Genomic DNA, 23,065 nt, shown 5'->3' with positions numbered 1-23,065 from the left:
CCAGCGTGGTTTACGGCCCCCTCGGCACGTGGCCCTTCCCACCAGCGTTTCCTTTGTTGGTGTCTGTGACTGTGCTTCCCGGCAGTGCCTCCGGCGGGTCCGTGTGGGGTCGGCAGGCCCCGGGGTACCAGGGTGCCACCTCTTCATCCCACGGCTGGTCCTTCAGGATGGCCTGTGGGTCCCCCTGATGGGGAAAGTGAAAGCCCAGCATTTTTGCCTGGGTGAAGGTCACGGGGACGGGCAGGCGCCAGCTGGTGCCACTCACAGCCTGTCTCGTGGGCCGCAGACGAGCTGGTCTGGTTGTCTGCGGGGGTCGCCTCAGTGCTCAAGTTCAGGTCCCAGGGCTGGAGGACAGCCAGCGGCTGGTGTTGAAGGGCTAGGGACGGGGAGATTTGCGGTTGGCACGTGTGAAGGCAGAGGTGAGAAACCATCTTTAAAGGGAGTCGTGACCCCATGTCCACAGCAGCACGATTCATAGCAGCAGCAACCAGGAGGTGGAAACACCCAAGTGCCCATCAGCAGCAAAGGGGTACACGCAGTGTGTCCGTCCACGCACGGGCACATGATTGGCCGTGAACAGCAGCGAGGCGCCCACCCCCGCCGCCCTGCGGACGGATCCTGAACACACGACGCTCAGGGAGGGAACCAGACACGAGAGGCCACACGGGGTGTGAGTCCACGTGTGTGAAACGCCCAGAACAGGCTCATCCAGGGACAGGGAGGGGGCTCGTGGGGGCCGGGGGTGCTGGGGAGGGGTGATGGCTGATGGGGATGGGGCTTCCTTCAGGGGTGATGAAAAAGTCCTAAAATTGTTTGTGGCGATGGTTGCACAAGTGTGAAAATAGTAAAAAGCCCCGAACTGTGTGTTGTGTGTGAATTAACTGTGTGGCCTGAGGACCGTGTCTCGGTAAGAAGGCCTTAGAAAACAATGCCTAGTGATGGGTCAGTTTCCTGGTTTGGACAACGGCCCCTGGTTGTGCAGGGAGCCAGCACAGTTGGAGCTGGGTGCAAGGTGCCCAGGACCCCTGTGCACGGTTTTTGCACCTTCTCGTGAGTCTTTAATTGAGTCAGAAATAAAAACTTGAATGATCGTATGTGCGGACGTCCCCTACAAGGCTGAAGTGAGTGAAGGGAGTTCTCCAGGGCGGGTAGGGGGCGCATATTGGACGGGCCCTTGTTTCTCACCACCCGCCGCCCCCAGCAGCGAGGCGCCCTCTGGCCTCTGCGGGGCGCTCCAGCAGCTCCCCAGCCGCGTCTGGGGCGTTACTGAGGCAGCGGCGCCACCTGCAGGTGATGGTGGGGACTTCGCTTCTCCATCCTGGCCCCAGGTTGACAACACAATGGCCCTGAACTCTGAGAAAAGGGAGCTGGCATCTTTTGAGTTTTTGGGTTTTTTAAAAATAAGTTTTCAATTTTAAAATAATTTTAGATTTTCAGGAGAATTTCAAACAGAGTTCCTGTCTGGGGCACCTGAGTGGCTGTCAGTCAGTTGAATGTGTTCTTGATTTCAGTTCAGATCATGATCCCAGGACGGTGGGATCAAGCTGTGGGGAGCATAGAGCCTGCTAGGGATTCTCTCTCTCTCTCTGTCTCTGTTCCTCTTTCCCACTCTCTCTCTCTCTAAAATAAAAATGAAGAAAAATTTGATTAAAAGATAGGCTTCCTGTCTGCCCTTCACTCAGCCTTCCCTGTGGCCGTACCTCCCAGAACCACAGTGCATTTGTGACGACCGTGCACGTCCATGAACCCAGCCCCACTCTTTTTTTTTTTTTTTTAACATTTATTTATTTTTGGGACAGAGAGAGACAGAGCATGAACGGGGGAGGGGCAGAGAGAGAGGGAGACACAGAATCGGAAGCAGGCTCCAGGCTCCGAGCCATCAGCCCAGAGCCCGATGCGGGGCTTGAACTCACGGACCGCGAGATCGTGACCTGAGCTGAAGTCGGACGCCCAACCGACTGAGCCACCCAGGTGCCCCTCAGCCCCACTCTTTATTCAGATTTCACCAGTTTGCCCCTGTGGTCCTTGTCCTGCCCCGGGACCCCATCCTGGATCCCACCTTGCATTTGGTCCTCACATCTCGGCAGGCAGACCCCGGTGACCTGGTGGGTGCCCTGGGGCAGGGGGTTGACTCAGTTTCCACCTTTTCCTCACAGGGGACTCTGAGAGTCAAGTCATGTAGGAGAACATCCTGATAAGGCATGAAAGGTCACGTGAGCATCCAATCCTTTCCTGTTTAGTTTGGGAGCATTTGGAGAATTTAGTAGGGACGACCTTGCAAATTTCTAACAGACCTTTCTGGTAAAGTACGTCAAGTTCCACTTCTGCACCGGGAGGTCCTGAGTCTGGGGGAGCAGCCGAAGGCAGGCCTTCATGACGCTCTGACCGTGAGCTCCAGACCCTTCCTCACTGCCGCTGCCGAACACGTGTTTCTGGCCAAATGGTGCTCCACTGAACTGTTCCGTTTTTCTTCCAGGGAGCGGACATCGGGTTCCTGAGCCTCGGCGCTGAGGACAGCTAAGCCTCGTGCACAGGTCAGTGCCGTGATGTGTCTCCTACTCGACCGTCAGAGTTCAAGGGGACGTTGAATGGCTGGCCATTCTGGGCCGGGCTGAGGGGGGGTGGTGGCTTGCTGTGGAGGCGGGCGCCTCACCCAAAAGGCTTCAGCGGGGCGTGCAGGGTGGCCACTGGCAGGACCAGAGCTGAGTCACTGGATGTGACAGACGTTATCTCAAAGCTGGCGCCCGTCCTGGCGGCTGGGAGGCACTACGTGGCCTCAGAGGCGCTCTTTTTACCAAGGTAGCCGTAGAGACAAACAAGGCTGAGATCCTGCTCTCTTGACTTCGGCCGTCTGTCCATCTGGTCTCATTTCCAGAGGGTGTTGGGTGGCTTCTGTCGTGTGGGAGGAGGGACGGCGTGAAGGTGAGCTGGGCAAGGCGGCTCGGCCTGCGGTAGCCCCACGTGTCTCCCCTTGCACCTGCCCGCGGAGGTCTCCACCACCCTCCAGCGGTTTTCTCTTTCGTGTGATCTGTGATCTTCACTTAGAGTCAACCTCTGGCTTCCAACCGAAATGCCGAGGGAATTTTGATTCGGGTTGTGTTTGATTTATCGGTAAATTTGAGGGAGATCGGATGTCTCTGTGATGTTGGATATTCCCAAGCTGTGTGTCTGCACCTGAGTCTAAAAGAAAAAACGTCAGAAGGAGGCAACCCCAGAAGACGCACGTGCTGTGGGTCCGTCTCGGGGAAGTTTCTAGCAAAGGCTGGTCTGCAGGGACGGGAAGGTGCTTGGTGGCCGCCAGGGGCTGGGGAGGGAACGGGGACTCTGTGGATGTGTGCCAGGAAGACTGTGTGGGGGGTGATTTCACGCCCTGGCACCCTCGCTGCCGACTCCTCCAACCATGTTTCCACCCGGTGAGCTTTCTGGCCTGTGAGGTGCCCCTCAGTAAGCTCGCAGTGGTCATGGGCTCAGCTCAGGAGAGAGGACAGAGACCAAGAGCCGAAACAGGAGCCCTGGGGTGGGCGTGACGTGTGGGCGCCCGGTGGGACCCACACAGATTTCCCGTGTGAAGGCCGGCTCACAGGGCAGCTGGCCAGCTGGAGGCAGACCGCTGTCCTGTTAAAGAAGTGTAGGGGCGCCTGGGTGGCTCAGCCGGTTAAGCGTCCGACTTCAGCTCAGGTCACGATCTCGCGGTCCGTGAGTTCGAGCCCTGCGTCGGGCTCTGGGCTGATGGCTCAGAGCCTGGAGCCTGCTTCCCATTCTGTGTCTCCCTCTCTCTCTGCCCCGCCCCCATTCATGCTCTGTCTCTCTCTGTCTCAAAAATAAATAAACGTTAAAAAAAAAAAAGAAGAAGAAGTGTAAACGCACACAAAGGGGCCGCAGAGTTTCCTAAAGGCCCTGCCCAGCGCCGGCCGTGCTGTTGTCTTGGGGCGCGTTCTGCCCGGATCTCCGGGAGTTACATCCACACGCGTGATTTTAGAGCCAAAGGATTTACTCTGTAACGTGCTGGTTCTGCTTGAGGGGCGTCTTTCCTCGACAGGAAACCTGTGTTTCCGTCATCTTTCCAGACGCTGGCTTAGCATCCCATATTCTAGGCGAATTGTAACACGTTTCTTTTTTTTCTTTGAAAGCTTATTTATTTATTTCAGAGATACAGAGACAGTGGGAGTGGGGAGGGGCAGAGAGAGAGGGAGACAGAGAATCCCGAGCAGGTTCCACACTGTCAGCGCAGAGCCCGACGCGGGGCTCAAACCCACGAACCGTGAGATCATGACCTGAGAAGAAACCAAGAGTCGGACGCTTAGCTGACTGAGCCACCCAGGCGCCCCTGTGCCACATTTCTTTTAAAATAATTTTATAACTGATTTAATTAGTCTCTGGGTGGGTTGGGGGGGTGTTTTCCTGTTTTTCTTTTCTCTTTCTCTCTTTCTTTCTTTCATATTCCGGGATGACTGTCTCTGTGCAAACTTAATACACCCTTGGCTGGTTGTCGTTTGGGGTAAATGCTCACGTGTGTGCTTGCCGTGCGTGTGAGAGAGAGACAGAGAGTCCGGGTGTCCTCGTCGCCTGTCCGACAGCCCCAGTGCCCTCCAGGAACGCACCGTCCCCGGGGAGCAGCCAGGCCGCCTCAGGGCTGCCGAGTCCGGGTCATTCGGGCTTCAGTTTCTCCCCTGAGCTGTGTGTTCTGTGCGCGGCCTGGCTGTGCTCTTTACTGACCTTCCCAGCGGGGCCTCTGTCTCATCGACGTGTTTGAACTCTTCTGACATGTGTGTCGGAACTTCCTGTCTTTCTCCGTTTGGATGCCGTCTGGTGTCCGTCACGTAGGCCGCGAATGTTTTTCGGAGCGTGCTGTTCCCTCTACTCACCGTGGGCGTTCTCGTAGGGAATGTGTTGTCTTTGGCGTGCCCCCAAATTTCAAGATGACAAAGAGCAATTAACCTGCACTTTGTGCGGATTGCATCTTTTATGCTTAAATCTTTGAAGCAGACAGACTGGTGAGCCTGCCCCCTGCCCCAGGGGGACGCGGGGCAGCGTGCAGAGGGGCGTGGAGTGGTGTGGTGAGCAGGTGCTCCGTGGGCAGGTCCCGCGGGGAGCTCTCTGTCACAACGGTGAGCCTGCCCCCTCCAGGGGGCTGCCGGGCTTTCCCTGGTTACGTGCTAATTTGGTACTCACTCGTTGAACACAGTCTGCTCACCTGCAGGTGCACAGACACGCGAGACCCTGGCCAGGGTTTACCACCTGAGCAGCCGGGGTGTCGCCGAGCAGGGGCCCCGCCACCTGTCTTGACGGCAGAACCAGCCCTCCAACAGATGTCAGAGCTCAAGGACGACCGGGAGTTTGGGGTGTTTGCTCTGGCGGCTTGGGGCTCAGGGGTCCCCCCTCTGCCCGCCCCACAGGATGCTGCAGTTCCCGCTGGCGACCACAAGGGGGCAGAGAAGGTCCACGGGGTCTGCCCCCGTTGGGCCTCCAGCCTTTGTGGGCGCAGGTGTGGTATTTCCAGCTCTCCCCCACCCTTGTTGGAGCTCTGTGACTACCCTGTCCCTGTTCTCCAGGACATGCCAGCACCGAGAGTTCCAGGGTCACTCTGTCCCCCCGCCCCCATTCCCCTTACAGATCCAGAGCCTCCGTGGACCCAGGCCCCAGCTGGCCCCTTTCACCGGGTTAAGGAGGGAGAAGGAAGCACTGGCCTGTGACCTTGGGGGCTCAGGGTACCGGCACACCTGCACCCCGAAACCCACTCGACCCGGGCATGGCCCAGTGGCCAGAGCAGAGGCCATAGCACAGAAGCAAAGGCACAGGATTGGGGGTGGGCAGCCTGGCTGCCGCAACCCCCACCTCAGGGACCGAGTCTGGCTTCTGGAATGTTCCCCCCTCCATGATGTGGAGCAGTGGCTGGTGCCTCTGGCCCGGTACAGTCCCTTCCTTTGGGACTCACCTAAAGGGCACAAACCCTCAGAAGCTGCCTCGGGCCTCCCAGGTGTGGAATCTGGCCTGTGTCACACCTTCTAGTGCGGTCTCTGGGGTGGTTACGTCCGGGGCACAGGGTAGCCCTTCCCTTAGCAGGGATTTCCGAGTGTGTGCCTGGGCCTGGCCATGGAGAAACGGCAGTGGCCACATGGGGAAAACCCTTGGTTCCACAGAGCTGACCTGCTAGCAAGAACTGGAGACCCGTTGTGGGCTTCCCCCCGCCCCAGCACCGCTAAGGTCAGGCGGGTCACTCTCTGGGGGCGTCCGGGGCTCTGTGAGGGCTGAGCAGCATCTCTGGCCCCACCCCCTCGATGCCAGGAGCCCCCCCGTGTAATGACCACAGATGTCCCTAGACGTGGCCCAGGATCTCCTGGGGGCAGAACGAGGATGCTATCTTAATGATCTCTCTCACACTGTCCTTATCGGGTTCCCAGCCGCTGGCCCTCCCACAGCCTCGGAGCTCTGGGGGCTGAGACCGCAGCCGAGGCCTCCTGAAGAGGCACCCAGCGTTCCTTCAATTCCTTCAGGCTGCCGCTGCCAGGGACCGCGGCTCAGGCCCCCTGTGCCCTGAGGGCTCTGGACTTTCACCCTGGGTGTCACCTGGGCTCACCAGGCCACTGTGGCGCTAGCTTTCCTTTGGATGTGACATTGTCTTTGAGCTGCAGTTTCCAGCATGGTAGGTAGGCATGAACCACCGGCACGAATACCGGCAGCCGCTGAGCACCTGAAATGGGCCGCAGCGAAAATGATATTTTGCACGTGTTAGGTTAAATCTCTGATTCTTCATTGGGGGCCGTCTTGTCCCCAGGGGACACTGGGCCGTGTCCGGGGCCACCTGTGGTTGTCATACTAGGGGTGTAGCATCGAGGGACTAGGGGCCAGGGTCTCTGCTCAGCCCCGACAGAGTGGCCGGCCGTGATGCCCATGGTGCGGAGGGAGGGGGAGAGCGCCCGGACAAGGACCGGCGTTCTCCAGCCTTCTTGCTCGCTGCGTAGAGCACAGAAGCACTCCGTGACCTTCAAACGACTGAGTGTGTTTTCCTGACTGCCGCTTGTTCTCCCGGGAGGGGGTGAACATTCCTGCCGAGAGCACCGTCGGAGCCTTTTATCTCTGGAGTGGTCCTCGAGCGGATCAGACCGCAGCCCCAGCCCTACCAGTCAGAGCCCACTGCCCCCGCCACCCCCGGCTGGTTCCCCGCCTCAGGTCCTTCCCAGGCTTGTGGAAATGCACGTTATTATCAGTTCTTTCTGCGGACGAGCTGTCCTCCTGCACAAACTGCCAAGACCCACAGTCGAAATCTTAAAGCGTTCTGCTCACGAAAAGGTCACGGGCTGCCGCTGTTTTTCCAGCAGAAACGTACACGGCGCACGCATAGTCAGGCGGTGCCATGTGAAGCGGGCCCAGGGGGCCCTGCCGCAGCCCGCGGTGCCTGAGACCCTCATCCTGTAGCCCGCAGCTCCGATCCGGCAGACAGGACGTGGGCCCTTCCCAAGGCAGCAGCGGTGGCTCCGACGTGAGCTTGACCCTCTAACCCAGGCTCTCCCCGGGGCTCTCCCAGGGGCCCACGTCCTGGGAGGTCTGTGGCCGTCACGACCGGGAAGCTCCTGGCATCGAGCGGGGGGGCCCAGGGATACTGCTCCGCCGCCACAGCGCCCAGGACACCCCCAGACAGTGACCTGCCCCAGTGTCCGCCGTGGCGAGGCGAGAGGTCCCGGCCGTGCAGGATTCTCAGCTCCCACAGGGAGTCAGGGTGCTGCCTCACTGTCCACGTGCGTCACTGCCTGGGTCCCACCCAAGCCGTCTTCCTGACCCTGCGGGCCAAGGCACACCACAGGTTTCCGTCGGATTTTACTGATTTGGCAACGCAGACCCAGGGAGTCTCACGTGGGAGATCACCGGGGCAGGGGACCCGTCCGTGGGGCTGCTGGAGCGGAGCAGCCCAGTGGCAACTCAGGAGCGGAGGCCACGCATCGCGGGCACGTGTGCGTTGCTGGGCAACCGCTGGCACAGTCGGCCTCCCTCGGGGCAGGGCATGGTGCGCACACGCCCCGCTCGCTACTCATCAAAGTGCAGCCTCTTGACTCAAAGCACACAGGGCGACAGTCACGTGGGACAGGAAGGTGGGGGCGGGGGAGCCGGTAGCCGGGTGGAAGCCGCCGAGGGCCTCCCCTGGGTGGGCACGGGGGTCCCGCATCTTCCCAGGGCCCATTCTCGGCCTGATTCCCTTGGAGCCGGTGGGTTGTCGGTTCCTTATTTTCCTTCCCTCCCGATCATTCGGTCAGCAAACGTCCGTGCGCCTGGGCCCCGCTGGGCTCACTGCTCACATCTGTCTGCGGAAGCCCCCAGGGCAGGGTCGGGGTACGCAGGACAGAGGGGAAGGGATGGCCTGGAGATGTGCTCAGCAGCAGGAGGCAGCAAGAGGGACTCCGGGGCCGACATCAGCCCGGCGGCGGAGGCCTGAGCAGGTGCGGGAGATGCAGGTGTGGGGTGGGGGGCGGGGTGCTTGCCTCCATTGCCACAGACTGCCACAGACGGTGCTCTCTAACTGTCGCAGGTGCCCCCCATGTGATGGCAACTGGAGGGGAGGCCTTTGGAGGGCTGGTACCGGGCTTTGTAATAAAGACCTGTCTTGGGCTCCGTGCACGATTCCCGGCTCCCCGCTCCCCACGGCCTTGGAGTTTCCGAGTGAAAGGAGCATCCGTCGTGTGTGACCGAACGTGGAAGTGATGGGAGAGCCGTCACCTAGAGTGTGTTAGCTAGCCGGGGCTGCGTAACATCACCACACACAGCGAGCTCCACGCGGCTTATCCGCTCCTGGGTCTGCAGGGCAGCGGTGTGGACTGCGTGGCTGGGATCTGTGCCCAGGGCCTCACCGGGCTTGGCCAGCCTTGAGGTGTCATTGAGGCTTCACTGAGAAAGGACCTGCCTCCAGGTTCACTCGGTCTGTCGTCAGGGTTCAGCTTCTTTGTCATCAGACTGCAATCCCTGCTGTCTTGCTAGCGGCCAGCAACGGGTCACCCTAGGCTCTCAGGGGCCACATGGTCTCCTCCACTGGCCCCCTCCTGCTTCCAGTCTCTTACTTCCAGAAGGTCTCTGACCCGTTGAAGGGTTCACCTGATTAGGCCAGGCCCACCCACGCGTGTTCCCTTTTTTTTATTAACTCAAAGTCAACCGATCTGGGGGCTTAATTACGTCACTCAAACCCCTTCTTCCATACAAAATAGCCTAAGCATGGGGCGCCTGGGTGGCTCAGTCGGTTAAGTATCCGACTCTCGATTTGGCTCAGGTCGTGATTCCAGTGTTATGGGCTCGGTCCCTGTGTCGGGCTCCGTGCCACATGGAGCCTGCTTGAGACTCTCTCGCTATCGCTCTCGCTCTCTCTCTCTCTGCCTCTTCCCTGCTTGTGCATGTGTGTGCTCCTTCTGTCTCTCTCTAAAAACAAACAAAGAAAGAAACAAACAAAACACCCAAATAGCCTCAGCAGGAAATAGTATCTTACCATGTTCCCGGGTCCTGTCCACACTGAAGGTTGGTCTACACAGCGTGTTCACCAGGGAGCAGGGATTTGGGGCTCTTAGAATCCTGTCGGCCACAAAGGGAAAGAAGGGAGTGTACTCCTTCAAGACAGCCGGCCCAAAGCCTCGACCAGGGCCGAGCAGGTGATGCCTCGTCCGCCCCCTCTGTGCTGGCAGCATCACCGGGACTGGGGGGGTCAGGACTGGGGGAGAAAGGGCACGTTTGCGGAATGCACGGCCCGTCTTGTCCCAGTTACACCCGAATGTACTCACAGCTTCGCTTGGTTTTTATTTTTTTAATTTGGAGAGAGACAGAGAGACAGAGACAGGGACAGAGAGAGATTGAGAATCCCAAGCAGGCTCCATGCGGTCAACACAGAGCCCGACGCGGGGCTCGAACCCACAGCACCGTGAGGTCGTGACCTGAGCGGAAACCAGGAGTCGGACGCCTAACCGGCTGAGCCGCCCGGGTGCCATCGCTTCACCTAATTGTTAAAACACTTGTATTTTGAAATAATTACAGATCCGTTGGAAGTCACAGTCACTCCTGAGGCCCGATCCCGTACCCCCTCCGTCCCGCTTCCCCCAGGGGCAGCATCTCTCGTCACTGTGGTGCTAAACCGGGAAATTGGCGTGGGGACCCTGCGTGTGCGGTTCCCAGCCATTCAGCACATGCGCAGATTTGGCTTTGCCTCGCGTAGGCGCATGCGGGACTGTTACACGTCCGTCAGGTGGAGAGAGCTCTGGTCGCTGGCGTGTGTCGGGCCGGCGGGCGGAGGCCCGGGAAACAGACACAGGTGTCTCTGCCTCGATGGGATGAAAAAGGCTAAAGGCGCCCACTGCACACTGATAGGAATCCCCTTGCCACTAATGACCTGGACGCATGACGACGGGTGACGTGGAGGCATGTGTTTGTTGGGGTTTTGCCAAAATGAGAGAGACGGAGACAGACAGAGAGAGCAGAGCAGCGGCAGTAGCAATGTGCTGGCCTTGGAGAAAGCAAGCGGCCACGTCAGGAACACTCAGAGCAAACGCCGTCCGACAGCCAGTAAGAGAACGGGGACCTGAGTCCCACAGGGGAGTGGATTCTGCCAGCCGCTCACATGAGCTGGCCGGGGGTCCCGAGTTCCAGATGAGAGCTCAGCCCGGCCAGTCCCTTGATTTCGGGCCCGTGAGACCTGAGTTGAGGGCCCAGTTGTCCCCATTTCGTGGATGAGAAGATCGTGGCAGAGGGGCCAAGTACCTTAAGTGTTCTGTGACATTCAGACGAGCCGCGTCTGTCCTCCGGGCCCGGTCGTGAAACCTGCAGGTCGGGGGTTTCGTCCGACCCCTCGCGGGGGTTCAGCGAGTGGGTGAACGAAGGGGGAAAGGCGGCCCTGGGACAGTCCTCGCCTGACCTCCCGCACAGAGAGGCGAGCCTACGAGCGGGACCAGTGACACGTCAGGGACAGTGAGCAGAACCCGGGACGAGTAATGATCACGTGCAGCTTCCTTGGCGGAGTCATCGCCGGAGCTGAGGTCTGAACTCATTAGCCTCCCGGAATGTGACATGCCGTTCCCTGGCTCCCCGACGAATGTTCCCGCTGAGCCGAGCTCTGCTCCTGCGGGAGGCAGGCTCTCGGGGCGGGAGCCAGGCGCCCTCTTGCCCTCGGGAGGCAGGCCCGCCAAGCCAGCGGCGGCCGGAGGGACAGAGGGCCAGGTCTGGCAGTGCTCCCGGTGTGTGTCCTTGACAGGGGCCGGGGGTGCAGGTGTGAGGATAGGCACACAGACTACGCGGGAAGACAGACAGCAGTGGGGACTCTGGCTGGGGTCATACCTGGCAAACCGTTAACCAGGCCCTCTGTGTCCCTTCTGTGTCCCGGTGCCATGGGGTGGAGCCAGCGGGGCACTGGGGAGTGGGGTAGCAGCATCCAGGGCCCCGTCCACTCGACGCCAGGAGGTCCCCCAGTCGTGGGAGCTACAGATGTCCCTGCCTCACTTGGTGTCCCCTGGGGCAGGACTGCCCTGGGTGAGACCCCAGGTGAGAGAGCTGATGGCTGACAATACTGCCTCGGAGTGAGAGCAGGTATTCAAGGAGGCCTTCCTGGAGGAAGTGAGGTCCGAGTTGAGGTTGATAAGGCCCTGGAGCGGACTGGATGCAGGGGGATCCTCCAGGGGCACGGGAGCTGAGGCCGCTGCCAGGACCTATGGCACAGGCTGAGGGAGAGGGAGCAGGGAGGCCAAGGGCAGAGGATTCCAGGCCCACCCATGGCAACGACGGACTGACCATGTTTTCCAGATTAGGAAATTGAGGTGCAGAGGTGAGGGTGCCCAGTCACCCCAGCGATGGCGGGCAGAGGTCCCCGGGGGCTTTAGGGCTGTTTCCACGGTGCTGCTGGCCAGGCCAGCTTGGGGCTGGGAGTGGGCCTCGGAGCCAGGCCCGGGGAGCTCAGCCCTCACCTGTCCTTCGGTGAAACCGGCTTCCACCCTGACGCCCCGGGTTGTCGCAGGGAGTCCGTGAGGGCGCAGCTCCCCAGGCCTGGGTGCACGGGCAGTGAGTCCCTTCCGCCTGCGGTCATTGGGGGTCACTCCCCAGAGCCCTGCGTCTTTGGGCCCTGCCTCCCTCCTCCCTCCAGCTTCTCCGGTATCCGTGGAAACGCCGGGGCCGCGTGAGAGGCCCCCCGCCCTTCGCCCTTCGGCAGGTTGGCGGTGAGCCCTGGACCCCTGCTCTTGTCCCAGCGCCCTTCCCTCTGGCCGGGCGAGAAGGAAGTGTCAGAACCATGGGGACAGAACGTGCCCCTGGCCGGGAGCCCACGCCCCTGGGAAAGCGGCGAATGGAGTCCCCCTTCCGCGGGCCCGGCCCGCATCCCCCAGGAAGGACGGCCGCAGGCGGCAGCTGTGTGTCCCGAGCTGGCCTTGTTTTCCTGTCCTCGGGGCGGGCCTCTGCATTCCAGGTGAATACCTGGGACGCTGGGAGGGGAGGGACTGCGGTTCCTTGCCCGCCACCTGCACCCCCTTCCTGGCACCTACCAGGGAAGGTTGCCAGAGCTGGTCTGTGCACGCTTCCCCGAAGACCGGCTTGCTCCTGGAGGGAGCCCAGCAGAGGGGGCGGCTGGGGACAGTCACCTGCACCACGAGGCCACCAGGGCTGCCACGTTTGTGCACAGGCCACATTGTGCCACACACGACAAACTGGGGACAGAGACGGCCTCATGAGCACTTGAAGCACTCCCTCCCTCTCTCTCTCTCTCTCTCTCTCTCTCTCTCTCTCTCTCTCTCAAAATAAAGGAGCAAACTTTACAAAAAATTCATGATCCTAACCACGTCTAAGTGCACAGCTCAGCGGCATCAGGCACACTCACACTGTCGTGCAGCCGTCCCCGCCATCCCGCCATCCGTCTCCAGAACTTTCCATTCCCCAGACCGAGACCCTGTCCCCATGAAGCAGGGACTCCCCGCCCCTGCCCCACCCCTGGCTCCCACCGTCTATGCTCTGGCTCTGTGGACGGGACTCCTCTGGGGACCCCCTGTGCGTGGGGTCACGCGGGACGTGTCCTTCTGTGTCTGGCTCCTGTCACGGCGCACAGTGACCTCCGGGCCCATCCACGCGGTGGCAGGAGGCAGGACGTCCTTCCTTCCTGAGACTGGATCCTACTTCGGCATGTGGATGGACACACCGCGTTTGTCCTTCATCCGCGGATGGACACGGGTTGTCTCCACCCTTTTCGTGGCTGCTGTCAATCGCGCTGCTATGAACGTGGGGGTGAAACTACCTGTTTGAGTCCCTGCTTGGAATTCTTTTGGGGATAAAATACCTTTCCGTTTTTGGTTTGACACCTCACCCCAGGACACGGGTCTGCCCCCCAGGACACAGGGGAGCCCCTTCTGAGCTGCGAAATCCAAGATGTGACTTCTCCCTCACCCGCCCCCACTTGGACCCGCACGGCCCTCGGAGGAAATACAGGCTTTTTGCACAAATAAGCGTGCCCTGGAATAAAAATTCCCAAGGTGCAAATGACACAGGAGGAGAATGGCGTCCCCCTCCCCTTGTGCTCTCGGCCACCCTGCCTGGAAGCGACCACCATGGCCGGCGTCGGGGTCTCTCCGGGACACGCTCCGTCTCCTTCCAGGCAGAGTTGCCGGCTGAGTTTCGGCAGGGGGAGGCGCACCCTTGCAAAGCACAAAGTGGGGCAGGGGAGTGCCAGGCCCACAGGCCCGTGTGCGCAGGGCACCAGGTCAGCTCACCTGCCAGGGGGTGGAGCCACAGGGGACCTGCCCACCCGCGCCGGCCCGGGTCCTGGCCTGCGCGTAGTGGGCGTTTGATGATGATAACGTACCCCCACGTCAGGGACCCAGTGTTTGCATCCCCCGAATTCGTACGTGGATGCCCTGAGCAGGGGGGTGGGGGGGAGGTGATGCTGTCGGGTGAGGTCCTGAGGGTGGGGCCCCGCTGTGGGCCACAGCAAGGAGTCTCCCCGCGAGGAAGCGCACCCTTACCAGGGACCCTGCCCCGAGCCGTGATCTCATACTTCCAGGCTCCTGAAGTGAGAAGTGAGGCCTGTGGCTTAAGGCACCTTGTCTGTGGCGTTCTGCGATGGCAGCCAGAGGGGACTGATACAGCCCATCAAAATTACAACAAAATGTTTTTGAAAAGCAATCCGGAAAAGGCACCAGGCGGCAGCCACCTAGGGGAGTGGGGGTGCTTCCGCGGCCAAGGGTGGGTGAAGGCCACGCACAGATACTCCGAGTGGTTTCTTGAAGACGCGGTGGGTTGAGCTGGCTCCTCCTATGCAGTCGGTGTGGGGTTGGGGGGAGACCAGTGAGGCGTGTGCCAGTGTCCTGGGGCCACTGTGACAAAAGACCACAAACCAGGGGGCTTAAAACCACAGAATTTTGGGAGCATTTCGGTTGAGCATCTGACTCTTGGTATCATTCCCGGGTGGAGCCCGCTTGGGATTCTCTCTCCCCCCCCTACTCTCTCTCTCTTTCAAAAGTAAACATTTTTTTTTTTAAATGCAGAATTTCGTTCTCCCACGTTCCGGGGCCATATGGCTGAGGTCACAGTGTGGTGGGGCCAAGCTCCCTCCAGAGGTTCCAGGGGATGGTTCCTCCCCCCTCCTCCAGTTCCTGGGGGCCCAGCGGCCCGCGGCCTGTCCCCGCAGCGCCTGCCTCTCCCTGCGTGTCTCTCTTCCGACAAGGACACCAGACCCCCCAGGTGGGGGCCCACCCTGATCCCGCATGGTCTCGTGTTAATCGAACCAGTCACACCTGCAGAGACTTTGCCCATGTTCAGATAAGGTCCCCAGAGCTCCAGCTGCTCTAAACAAGTCCCACCGAGGGGGCAGCTAAACAGTGAAGTGTCCGTCCTCACGGTTCTAGAGGCGGGAGGTCTGAGGCCAGGCTGTGGTCAGGGCTGGGTCCTGCTGATGCCGCTCTCCTGGGTGTGCAGATCTGACCTCTGGCCGTGTCCCCGCAGGGCCGTCGTTCTGTGCAGACCGGGGCCGCCCTTGTAACCTCGTTTAAATTGATCACCTCTTATAAGGCCCAATCTCCAACCATGATCACATTGGGGGTTAGGGCTTCACCATAGGAACCTGGGGGACACAATTCGGTTCGTGTCAGGCACCTTCTGAGGCTCCCGTGGGCATGAGTCTGGGGGGTCGTTATTCAGTGCACCATGGGAAGGGGGTTGGACTCCGTCCTCAGTAAGGGAGGCTGTGCCCGAGGGAAGGGGGGCTGGGTCGCCCCAGGAGGCGGCCCCAGAGCCGGTCAAAGCCACATAGATGGGCCTCTGTTTGCAAGTCACTTAGCCGAGCTATGCTCCGACCTTTGGGGTCCTCTGCCGGCAGGGGAGCCTTCACCCCATCCTTCACCCCTTTTATAAAGGAAGGCGGAAACCCAGCTGGGAGGGTGGGCCTAGGGGCACAGAACAGCCCGAGCGCAGCCTGCACTCCCGCCCCGTGGGCTGCTTCTGTGTGCAGCTCCAGCTTCCAGCCAGGGGTGCTGATGGCATGAGGAAGGTGGCTGCCACCGGGGCCCAGGGAGCCCTCCCACAGCTGGGATGTTCCTGGAAATCTTCTCTTTTGCGCTTCACGGCTTGGAAATGTTGCATTCTTGCCCGAGATCTTCCTAATTTGCTTGGACAGAGAGCGGTTTTGACTTTTTTCCCTTTTCTGTGTCCTGTTGTTCTCATGGCTGAGTGTCCCCTTGGGGTGGACCCTGCTCTGGGCTGGGTGGGGGCCGAAAGTGTGTCTGTGGTGTGGATAGCAGTGGGGGAGGGCAGCGGGGGCCAGACCTGGTGCGTGGAGGGGGACACAGGGCAGCGGGGGCCAAAGTGCAGGCCTATTGGCTGTTTTCTTAATTCTATGGGTTAAAAAAATGTTTTGATAACAGCTTTGTTGAGATGTGATCCACTCACCACACGGTTCACCCTTTTAAAGCGTACAGTTCAGCGTGTTTTAGTACATTTACATGCTTGTGCAACCATTGCATTATTTAATTCCATCAGTCCAAAAAGCAACCCCATCCCCATCAACTATCACCCCCAACCCCCACGAACCCCCTTCTGTCCGTGGATGAGTCTGTTCTGGACCTTTCACACACGTGGACTCACACCCCGTGTGGCCTCTCGTGTCTGGTTCCCTCCCTGAGCGTCGTGTGTTAGGGGTTGGTCTGCGGGGCAGCGGGGGTGGGCGCCTCGCTCCTGCTCACGGGTCAATATGTTCCACAGTGGCATTTGCCTTAAAAGATGTTATGTGGGGCGCCTGGGTGGCGCAGTCGTTTAAGCGTCCGACTTCGGCTCAGGTCACGATTTCGCGGTCCGTGAGTTCGAGCCCCGCGTCAGGCTCTGGGCTGATGGCTCGGAGCCTGGAGCCTGTTTCCGATTCTGTGTCTCCCTCTCTCTCTGCCCCTCCCCCGTTCATGCTCTGTCTCTCTCTGTCCCCAAAAAAATAAATAAACGAAAAAAAAAAAAGATGTGATGAGTACCTTGACGATATTCCAGCATCTGCGAGGGCCTGCGCTCAGGTAAGGCGTGGACCTGCTGTGTATAAGCACCAGTACAGACTTGCTGTAATCTAGACCGAGGGTGGCCACCTTTTTCTGGGGAGGGCTATGCCTTAAGTATTTTTAACCTTTGCAGGCTGGAAAGTCTCCGTTGTAACAACTCAGCATTGCCCTTGCAGCACGGAAGCTGCCAGAGACAACAGGTTGATGTGGCCACATGCCATTAAGACTTTGTGAGCAAGGAGCACCTGGGTGGCTCAGTCGGTTGAGCGTCCGACTTAGGCTCAGGTCACGATCTCGCGGTTCGTGGGTTCGAGCCCCGCGTCGGGCTCTGTGCTGACGGCTCGGAGCCCGGAGCCTGCTTCAGATTCTGTGTCTCCCTCTCTCTCTGCCCCTCCCCCACTCACACTCTGTCTCTGTCTGTCTCTCTCTCTCTCTCAAAAATAAGTAAACCTAAAAAAAAAAAAAAAAAAAAAAAGACTCTGTGTGCAGAACTGCATGGAGGGTCCTGGTCTTCTGACCCTGCTTTAGGACAGAAGTTCTTAAATCCGGGTCCTGAGGACTCCAAAGAGTTTTTGTTTCTTGCAGGTTCTATTTTTATTTACTTATTTCTTTTTATTTTTTGAGAGAGCGAGTGAGTGAGGGAGAGAGGCAGAGGGAGAGAGAGAGAGAGAAAGAGAGAATCCCAAGCAGGCTCTGTACTCAGCGAGGAGCCTGATGTGGGCCTCGATCCCCCGACCCTGGGGTCATGACCTGAGCCGAAACCAAGAGTCGGACACCCAGCCAGCTGAGCCCCCAGGCGCCCCTCGTGCGCGTTCTATTCATCAAGTCAGTGGACTCAAAGTTAAAACCGAGAAGATATTTAAGTTTTATAAATTGACTTAGAAACAATAATAAAAAATGCTAAATGACACTTTATTAAGTGAAAAGTCACTCAGATTTGCTGAGAAGGTAGCAAGGAAAACCCGAGGGACTGGGGCAGAGCTGAGGACGCCACAGAGACAGGATGGTCACGCTTGTCAGGCGTGGCCACATCACTGTGACAGACGCGCCCTGGGAGGAAGGGTGCTCCCACGAGGGGTGCTGGTTGGAGGGCGGACGGAGCTCTCTCTTCTGTCTCTGCCAGTTTTCTGTAAATCCCAAATTATTCCAACTGAAAACTCCATTTAAAAACATGTCCGGGGGGCGCCTGGGTGGCGCAGTCGGTTAAGCGTCCGACTTCAGCCAGGTCACGATCTCGCGGTCCGTGAGTTCGAGCCCCACGTCGGGCCCTGGGCTGATGGCTCAGAGCCTGGAGCCTGTTTCCGATTCTGTGTCTCCCTCTCTCTCTGCCCCTCCCCCGTTCATGCTCTGTCTCTCTCTGTCCCAAATATAAATAAAAACGTTGAAAAGGAAAAAAAAAAAATTAAAAAAAAAATAAAAACATGTCCGGAAGGAAGGAAAGTGAGGTTGGGGGCTGCGGTCTGCAGTCGGAGGAGGGGGGTGCTCCGCCTTGGGGACCAGGCGTCGGGGTGAACAGGCAGGAGCTGGGCAGGGAAAGAGGTGAACGACCAGGCGAGTCAGCGAGTCCTTACCCAACGGCTGTCACGCGCTGCGGATGGTCGGTCATCATTACCCGACCTGGGAGATGTGCTGGCGACCTGGCGATGAAGGGCCGGAAAGACAGACTCTGCAGCCGGGGGTCCAGGGAGGTCTCTGGAGAGGGGACGTCCACGCCAACCCCCGTGGGATGGGCAGGAGTGTCGGAGGCAGAAGGGGGGATGAGCCCCTCTGTCTGGGCTGGTCCCACGCCGACCTGGCTGATGCAGGGGCCGAGGCTCCCAATCCCCGAGGCAGGGTGGGGGCCACAGAGGCAAGTGCAGGCTTAGCCCCCCCACCGTGGGTCAACTCAGCCTCCCCGGAGGAGCCCAGTTCCTGGTCCAGGCCAGCATTTTCCAACTAAAGGCAGCTCTGGCCCAGGGGACACTGGACGGTATCTGGGGACATGTGGTTGTCACAGCTGGGGGGCTCCTGGCATTGAGGGGGTGGGGCCAGGGTCGCCCCACTGAGGACAGCAGTTCAGCCGGGCTTGAACTCCGGAGGGACTCCAGGTCGCTCTCCGCTCGGAAATTCAGATGCCCCCGGTGCCGCACCCCCACCTGCCCAGGCGTCCCCGGAGCACTTGGTGGGGCTCAGCCATGGGGCCGATCACAGACCCGGGGGGAGATTGGGGGCGGGGAGAGCGGTGTTAGGACAGGGTGGGCCGTCCGAGTGCGGGGCCCCGGCCAGGGCAGCCGTGTCAGCCCCGCGGTGCAGGCCGGAGGGGCGGGCTCTCTGGTGGGGTGGCTGGGCTCCAGGCCCCTCCGTCTGTAGGGCCCTCTGGCCATGTGTGCGTCCTCCTCGGGTCCCCCTCCTGCAGCAGGCCCAAGCTGCTGGCCTTGGCGCCTGTCCACGCTTTCTTCCCTGCCTCCCGCGTGTGTGTGCTGTGCCGAACTGACCAGAAGGCTGGGAAAGACCGTCTGGAGATCTGCTTCACCCCGTTGCCGGTGACAGAAACGTGGGGCCGGTCCAGCCCTGCCCTGTCCCACCAGAGCCTCTGCCTGGCCGCCGTAGGCTTCACCTTCCTCGCCCTTCCCAGCCAGCGTGTCGCTGATGTGCACACACAGCGCACGACCTGGGCTGAGGGGGAGCAGAGGGGTGACTTATCGAGGCCGGGGTCACCCTGGCTTGTACCGCTTGACCCCTGAGGACTTACTCTGGCGTCCAGTGTGAGCAGGGATCAGACTCCATTTTTGCCAAATACTTCATGCAGGGTCTGTCACCCTCCGCACTGCGTATATTCAGGGACGTCCTGGGTGCTGTGGGGGCCGAGTGGTGTCCCTGACCCCCACCCACTTGATGCCAGGAGCCCCCCAGTGTGACAACCACAGGTGCCCCCAGACATCATCCCGTGTCCCCTGGGGACAGCCCCACTGAGAGCCACCCCTAGTCCAGGCTCTTTGACAAGCGGCCGTGTGGAAGACAGAGCCCACCCTCTGGGTACAGCTGGGTCCCTCCCAGCACCTGCTGGGAGCAGGCCTGGGGGCAGCCGGTGGCAGAAACGCTGCCAGACCCAGGATCCTCGGCTGGATTCTTGGCCGGGAAGTAGAAGGCTGTGAACTGCACTTTCCAGGGATCAGGCAACCAGAAACGTGAGCCCAGGAGCCCCACCTCCACAGGCTCCTCACTGTAATCCCCGAACACGCAGGTGCCCACACGGGGCACTGAACGCAGGGTCTGACCAGCGGCCTCCCAAGTCATTTCTATCACCGGACTGAGGCAGGGGTGGGGGGCCTCATGGTGGCGGGGGTCTGCCTCCAGGGGACTGGGAGGTGTCTGGAGATGTCTGTGGCCATCGTGCCCTGGGGAGGGGGGGGTCCTGGGATCGAGGGGTGGGACCCAGGGCTGCCGCTCAGTCCCCGAGCGCCCAGGTCACTTCCCCCAGAGAACAACCCAGCCCAGTGCCGTGTCTGGACTCCTGCAGCCCTGCGATTCTGACCTCTGATGTCACGGGATGATGCGAGGATGTTGGCAGGGGTCCCCTCCGCTGTGTGGTGGGTGGCGGCCGGTCACGGGGATGCAGTGCACCCCCTGTCCACAGGAACGCGGGCCTGAGCTCCTGCACAGCCTCTGGGCACGGGGAGCTGCTGTCCTCTGCAGGAAGGGGTGGGGGGAGGGCACCGACACCATGACACTTCCCCCGGGCCCTTCGGCGGCAGCCAAGGGTCCTGCAGCAGCCTGGCAGGGTGTCAGCGGGCTGTGTGGCCCCGTGCCTGGGGCTTCCAGGAAGCTTGTTTCCAGCAAGCTCTGGGTGGGGCTGGAGGCCGGCTGAGAGGTCAGGACCCGGCTTCGCAGAAGCCAGCCCACTGTCCAGAAGTGGTGGCAGGTCTGGCTTCCGGGCCTCCGGCAGGGCTGTGTCACGCGGAGGAGAGAAAGGCCAGCGCAGCGGGCTGGGCGGGCAGAGGGAGCTTCGTCAGATCACGTGACTTCCGCGGCCGGGTGCCCCCTTCCTGGTCTCCCGAGGACCAGAGCCTCGGTCTGTCAGCCTCTTTGGCCTCGCTGCGCCCTCCCCCTCCCCCAGACATCTGTGCGGCCACCTTCCCTCCAAACAGCCTCCCAGCTGCCCCTGTTCTTTAGGGTCTTTGCTCTGAGGCACCCCCTCCCCCCTCCAGCCAGACCTCTTTTCCCCGGCCTGTCTTGGACGCTGCCTCCCTCCCACTCTGCACGCGGTCCTTCTGAACTGCCCTGCGTTCCCCCCGGTGCCACCGAGTGAAATTGTTTCTATATTACATCATTATTTGTGTGTGTGTCTATCTGCCCTGTCTAGAACATTAGGTCCGTCCAGCTTTGCCTAGACCAGGGGTCACGAACCTTTTCCGTAAAGGGCCAGATAGTGAATATTTTCGGCTTGATGGGCCAGACTTTGTCTGTCGAGACCTATTGGTTGTGTCCTTGTAAATGAATGGGCCGTGTGCCAATAAAACTTTATTTACAAGGACAGGAGGCCCAGAGCCAGGGTTTGCCTACCTCTGTGTCAGACGGTTTCTTAGAGGGACCCACGGTGACCCTGCCACATGGCGACTTGGACTTGTGTTTGAGACAGACTTTCAAGCTTTAGAATTGGCGTTAGATGATTGTGGGACATAAAGGCCCTTGTGGGTTGATGGAACCCCCTAATGCAGAGGGGCTCATCTGGGGCCATCCTGCCCCAGGGGACACGGGCCATGTTTGGAGACGTGTGTGGTTGTGGAGACTGTGGACTTTGAGGGAGTGGGGGGCCAAGGATGCTGCTCAGGGCCCCACAGCGCCCGGGACACCCCCACAGAGACCAACCCACCATGATGTCAGCAGCGCTGGGTGGGGGGCGGGGGTGACCCTGCCCTTATGCATACGGGCTTGGAACACCTCGTTTCCTTGGTGCTCAAACGTTGGGTAGGCCACCTGTGAGAGGTTCACCCTTGCCAGAACCTTCCGAGTTACAAACACATTTTCTCTCACAGTCATCCTCACAACCAGCAAGGCAGGCTGGGCTTACCCTGTGACACCAGCTGGGGAAACCGAGGCTCAGTGCCAGGCCCGCAGCCCCCAGGCCTGTGCTCTGTCCAGCTCCCTTTACTTCAGTGTGGGGGGTCTGGCCACTAGTCTTTGGCCCAGGAACAGCCGTGTTGTGCTGTGTCAGCTCAGGTCAGGCCCTGAGCTGGCTCTGGGGGCCCCGCAGCTAAGAACGTCAGCAGGGCCCCTGCCTGCAGGGACAAAGACCCGCCGGGAATGCGCCATGGTGGCGGTGGCCCTTCACCATCTGCCCAGGAGGCCTGGCGGGCCTTGCTGCTGCCTGGCCCTGCGTCGCCACATTCTGGGGCGCCCTGTAGGGATGCAGGGTGGGGAGGGACTCCACGATGCCAGGCGCATGGCAGGTGCCCTGGGCACACATCTTAGCAAATCCTTGTGCCACCGTGAAACAAGGAGGTGCACCTTGGCCGTGAACGAATGCGCCGCGGGAGGGGGATGGCCGCCTTGGAGGACAGTGTGGCGGCCCCTCCTTAAACTAGACGCAGGGCTACCACATGATCCAGCAGTTCCGTTCCCGGGGACGCACCCAGAGCGATGGAAAAATGTGCACGAACAGGAATTTGCACACGCGTGTGCACAGCAGCACGACTCAGCACAGCTGTGAACTGAGAGTGGTACGAGTGTCCATCCACAGGTGACCCGTACCCACAACGTGCCCACCGCACACACGCATGTCCCTCGGCCACAGCAGGAGCGAGGCGCCCACCCCCGCTGCCCCGCGGACGGACCCCAAACACACGACGCTCAGGGAGGGAACCGGACACGAGAGGCCACACGGGGTGTGAGTCCACGTGTGTGAAACGTCCCGAACAGGCTCATCCATGGACAGGAAGGGGGCTCGTGGGGGCCGGGGGGCTGGGGGAGGGGGTGGAAGGGTGACGGCTGATGAGGACAAGGCTTCTTTGGGGCTGATGGAATGTTCTGGAAGTAGAAGTGTGCGTTTCACAAATGCCACTGAATTGAAGTGTAAGATGGTAGTTTTCATGTCACGTGCACTGTAGCACACACAGGACCTTGTGTGGCCCGCCCCCCCCCCCCCCACGCCTGCACTCCACCTGCTGGGCAGGGAGTAATTGGTGACCTGTGACCTGTGACCCTGCTTATGTGCAGTGCAGACCTCCTCCCCGCCTCCCTGCATCTCCGGAGCTCTGGGCCTGCTCCCAGGCGTGGCTCCCACCGAATGTGTGGGTCAGGCTCCCTCCCCTCCTGAGGAGCCCTGGGGGTGGTCCTCAGACCTTGTCCTCGGAAGCCACTGTGACTGCAGCTTTCTGCCCGGTCTTCAGTCGCCTCACGGCAACAGGACTCACCAGATGTGCCTGTGAGTTAACTGGCGTGGCCCAGGGTCTCAGTGCTACAGACGGACACGTGGGACGGCGCATTCACCCTCCGGGGGGTGTCCTGGGCACTGGGGTGGGGGGCGTTCAGCAGCATCCCTGGCTCCCACCCACCAAGGCCAGGGACAGCCGTGGATGTCCACAGACTTCACCCCACGACCCCTGGGGGCGAGAGCA

General features: G+C 60.4%; 1 protein-coding gene across 1 annotated transcript in view; it reads left to right on the top strand.

Moving 5' to 3' along the window:
• Positions 1–23,065, top strand: part of GNG7 (G protein subunit gamma 7) — a 128,914-nt gene that overhangs the window by 29,962 nt on the left and 75,887 nt on the right. Inside the window, exon 2 of the mRNA XM_040461778.1 lies at positions 2,477–2,534. The gene's annotated coding sequence lies outside the window, so the exon portion shown is untranslated. The remainder of the gene's footprint in view (positions 1–2,476; positions 2,535–23,065) is intronic.

The sequence above is a fragment of the Herpailurus yagouaroundi genome, unplaced genomic scaffold (genome assembly GCF_014898765.1).
Source record: "Herpailurus yagouaroundi ecotype Mexico unplaced genomic scaffold, PumYag 295, whole genome shotgun sequence".
Lineage (NCBI taxonomy): Eukaryota > Metazoa > Chordata > Mammalia > Carnivora > Felidae > Herpailurus > Herpailurus yagouaroundi.
This window is presented reverse-complemented; position numbering and strand designations above follow the sequence as displayed.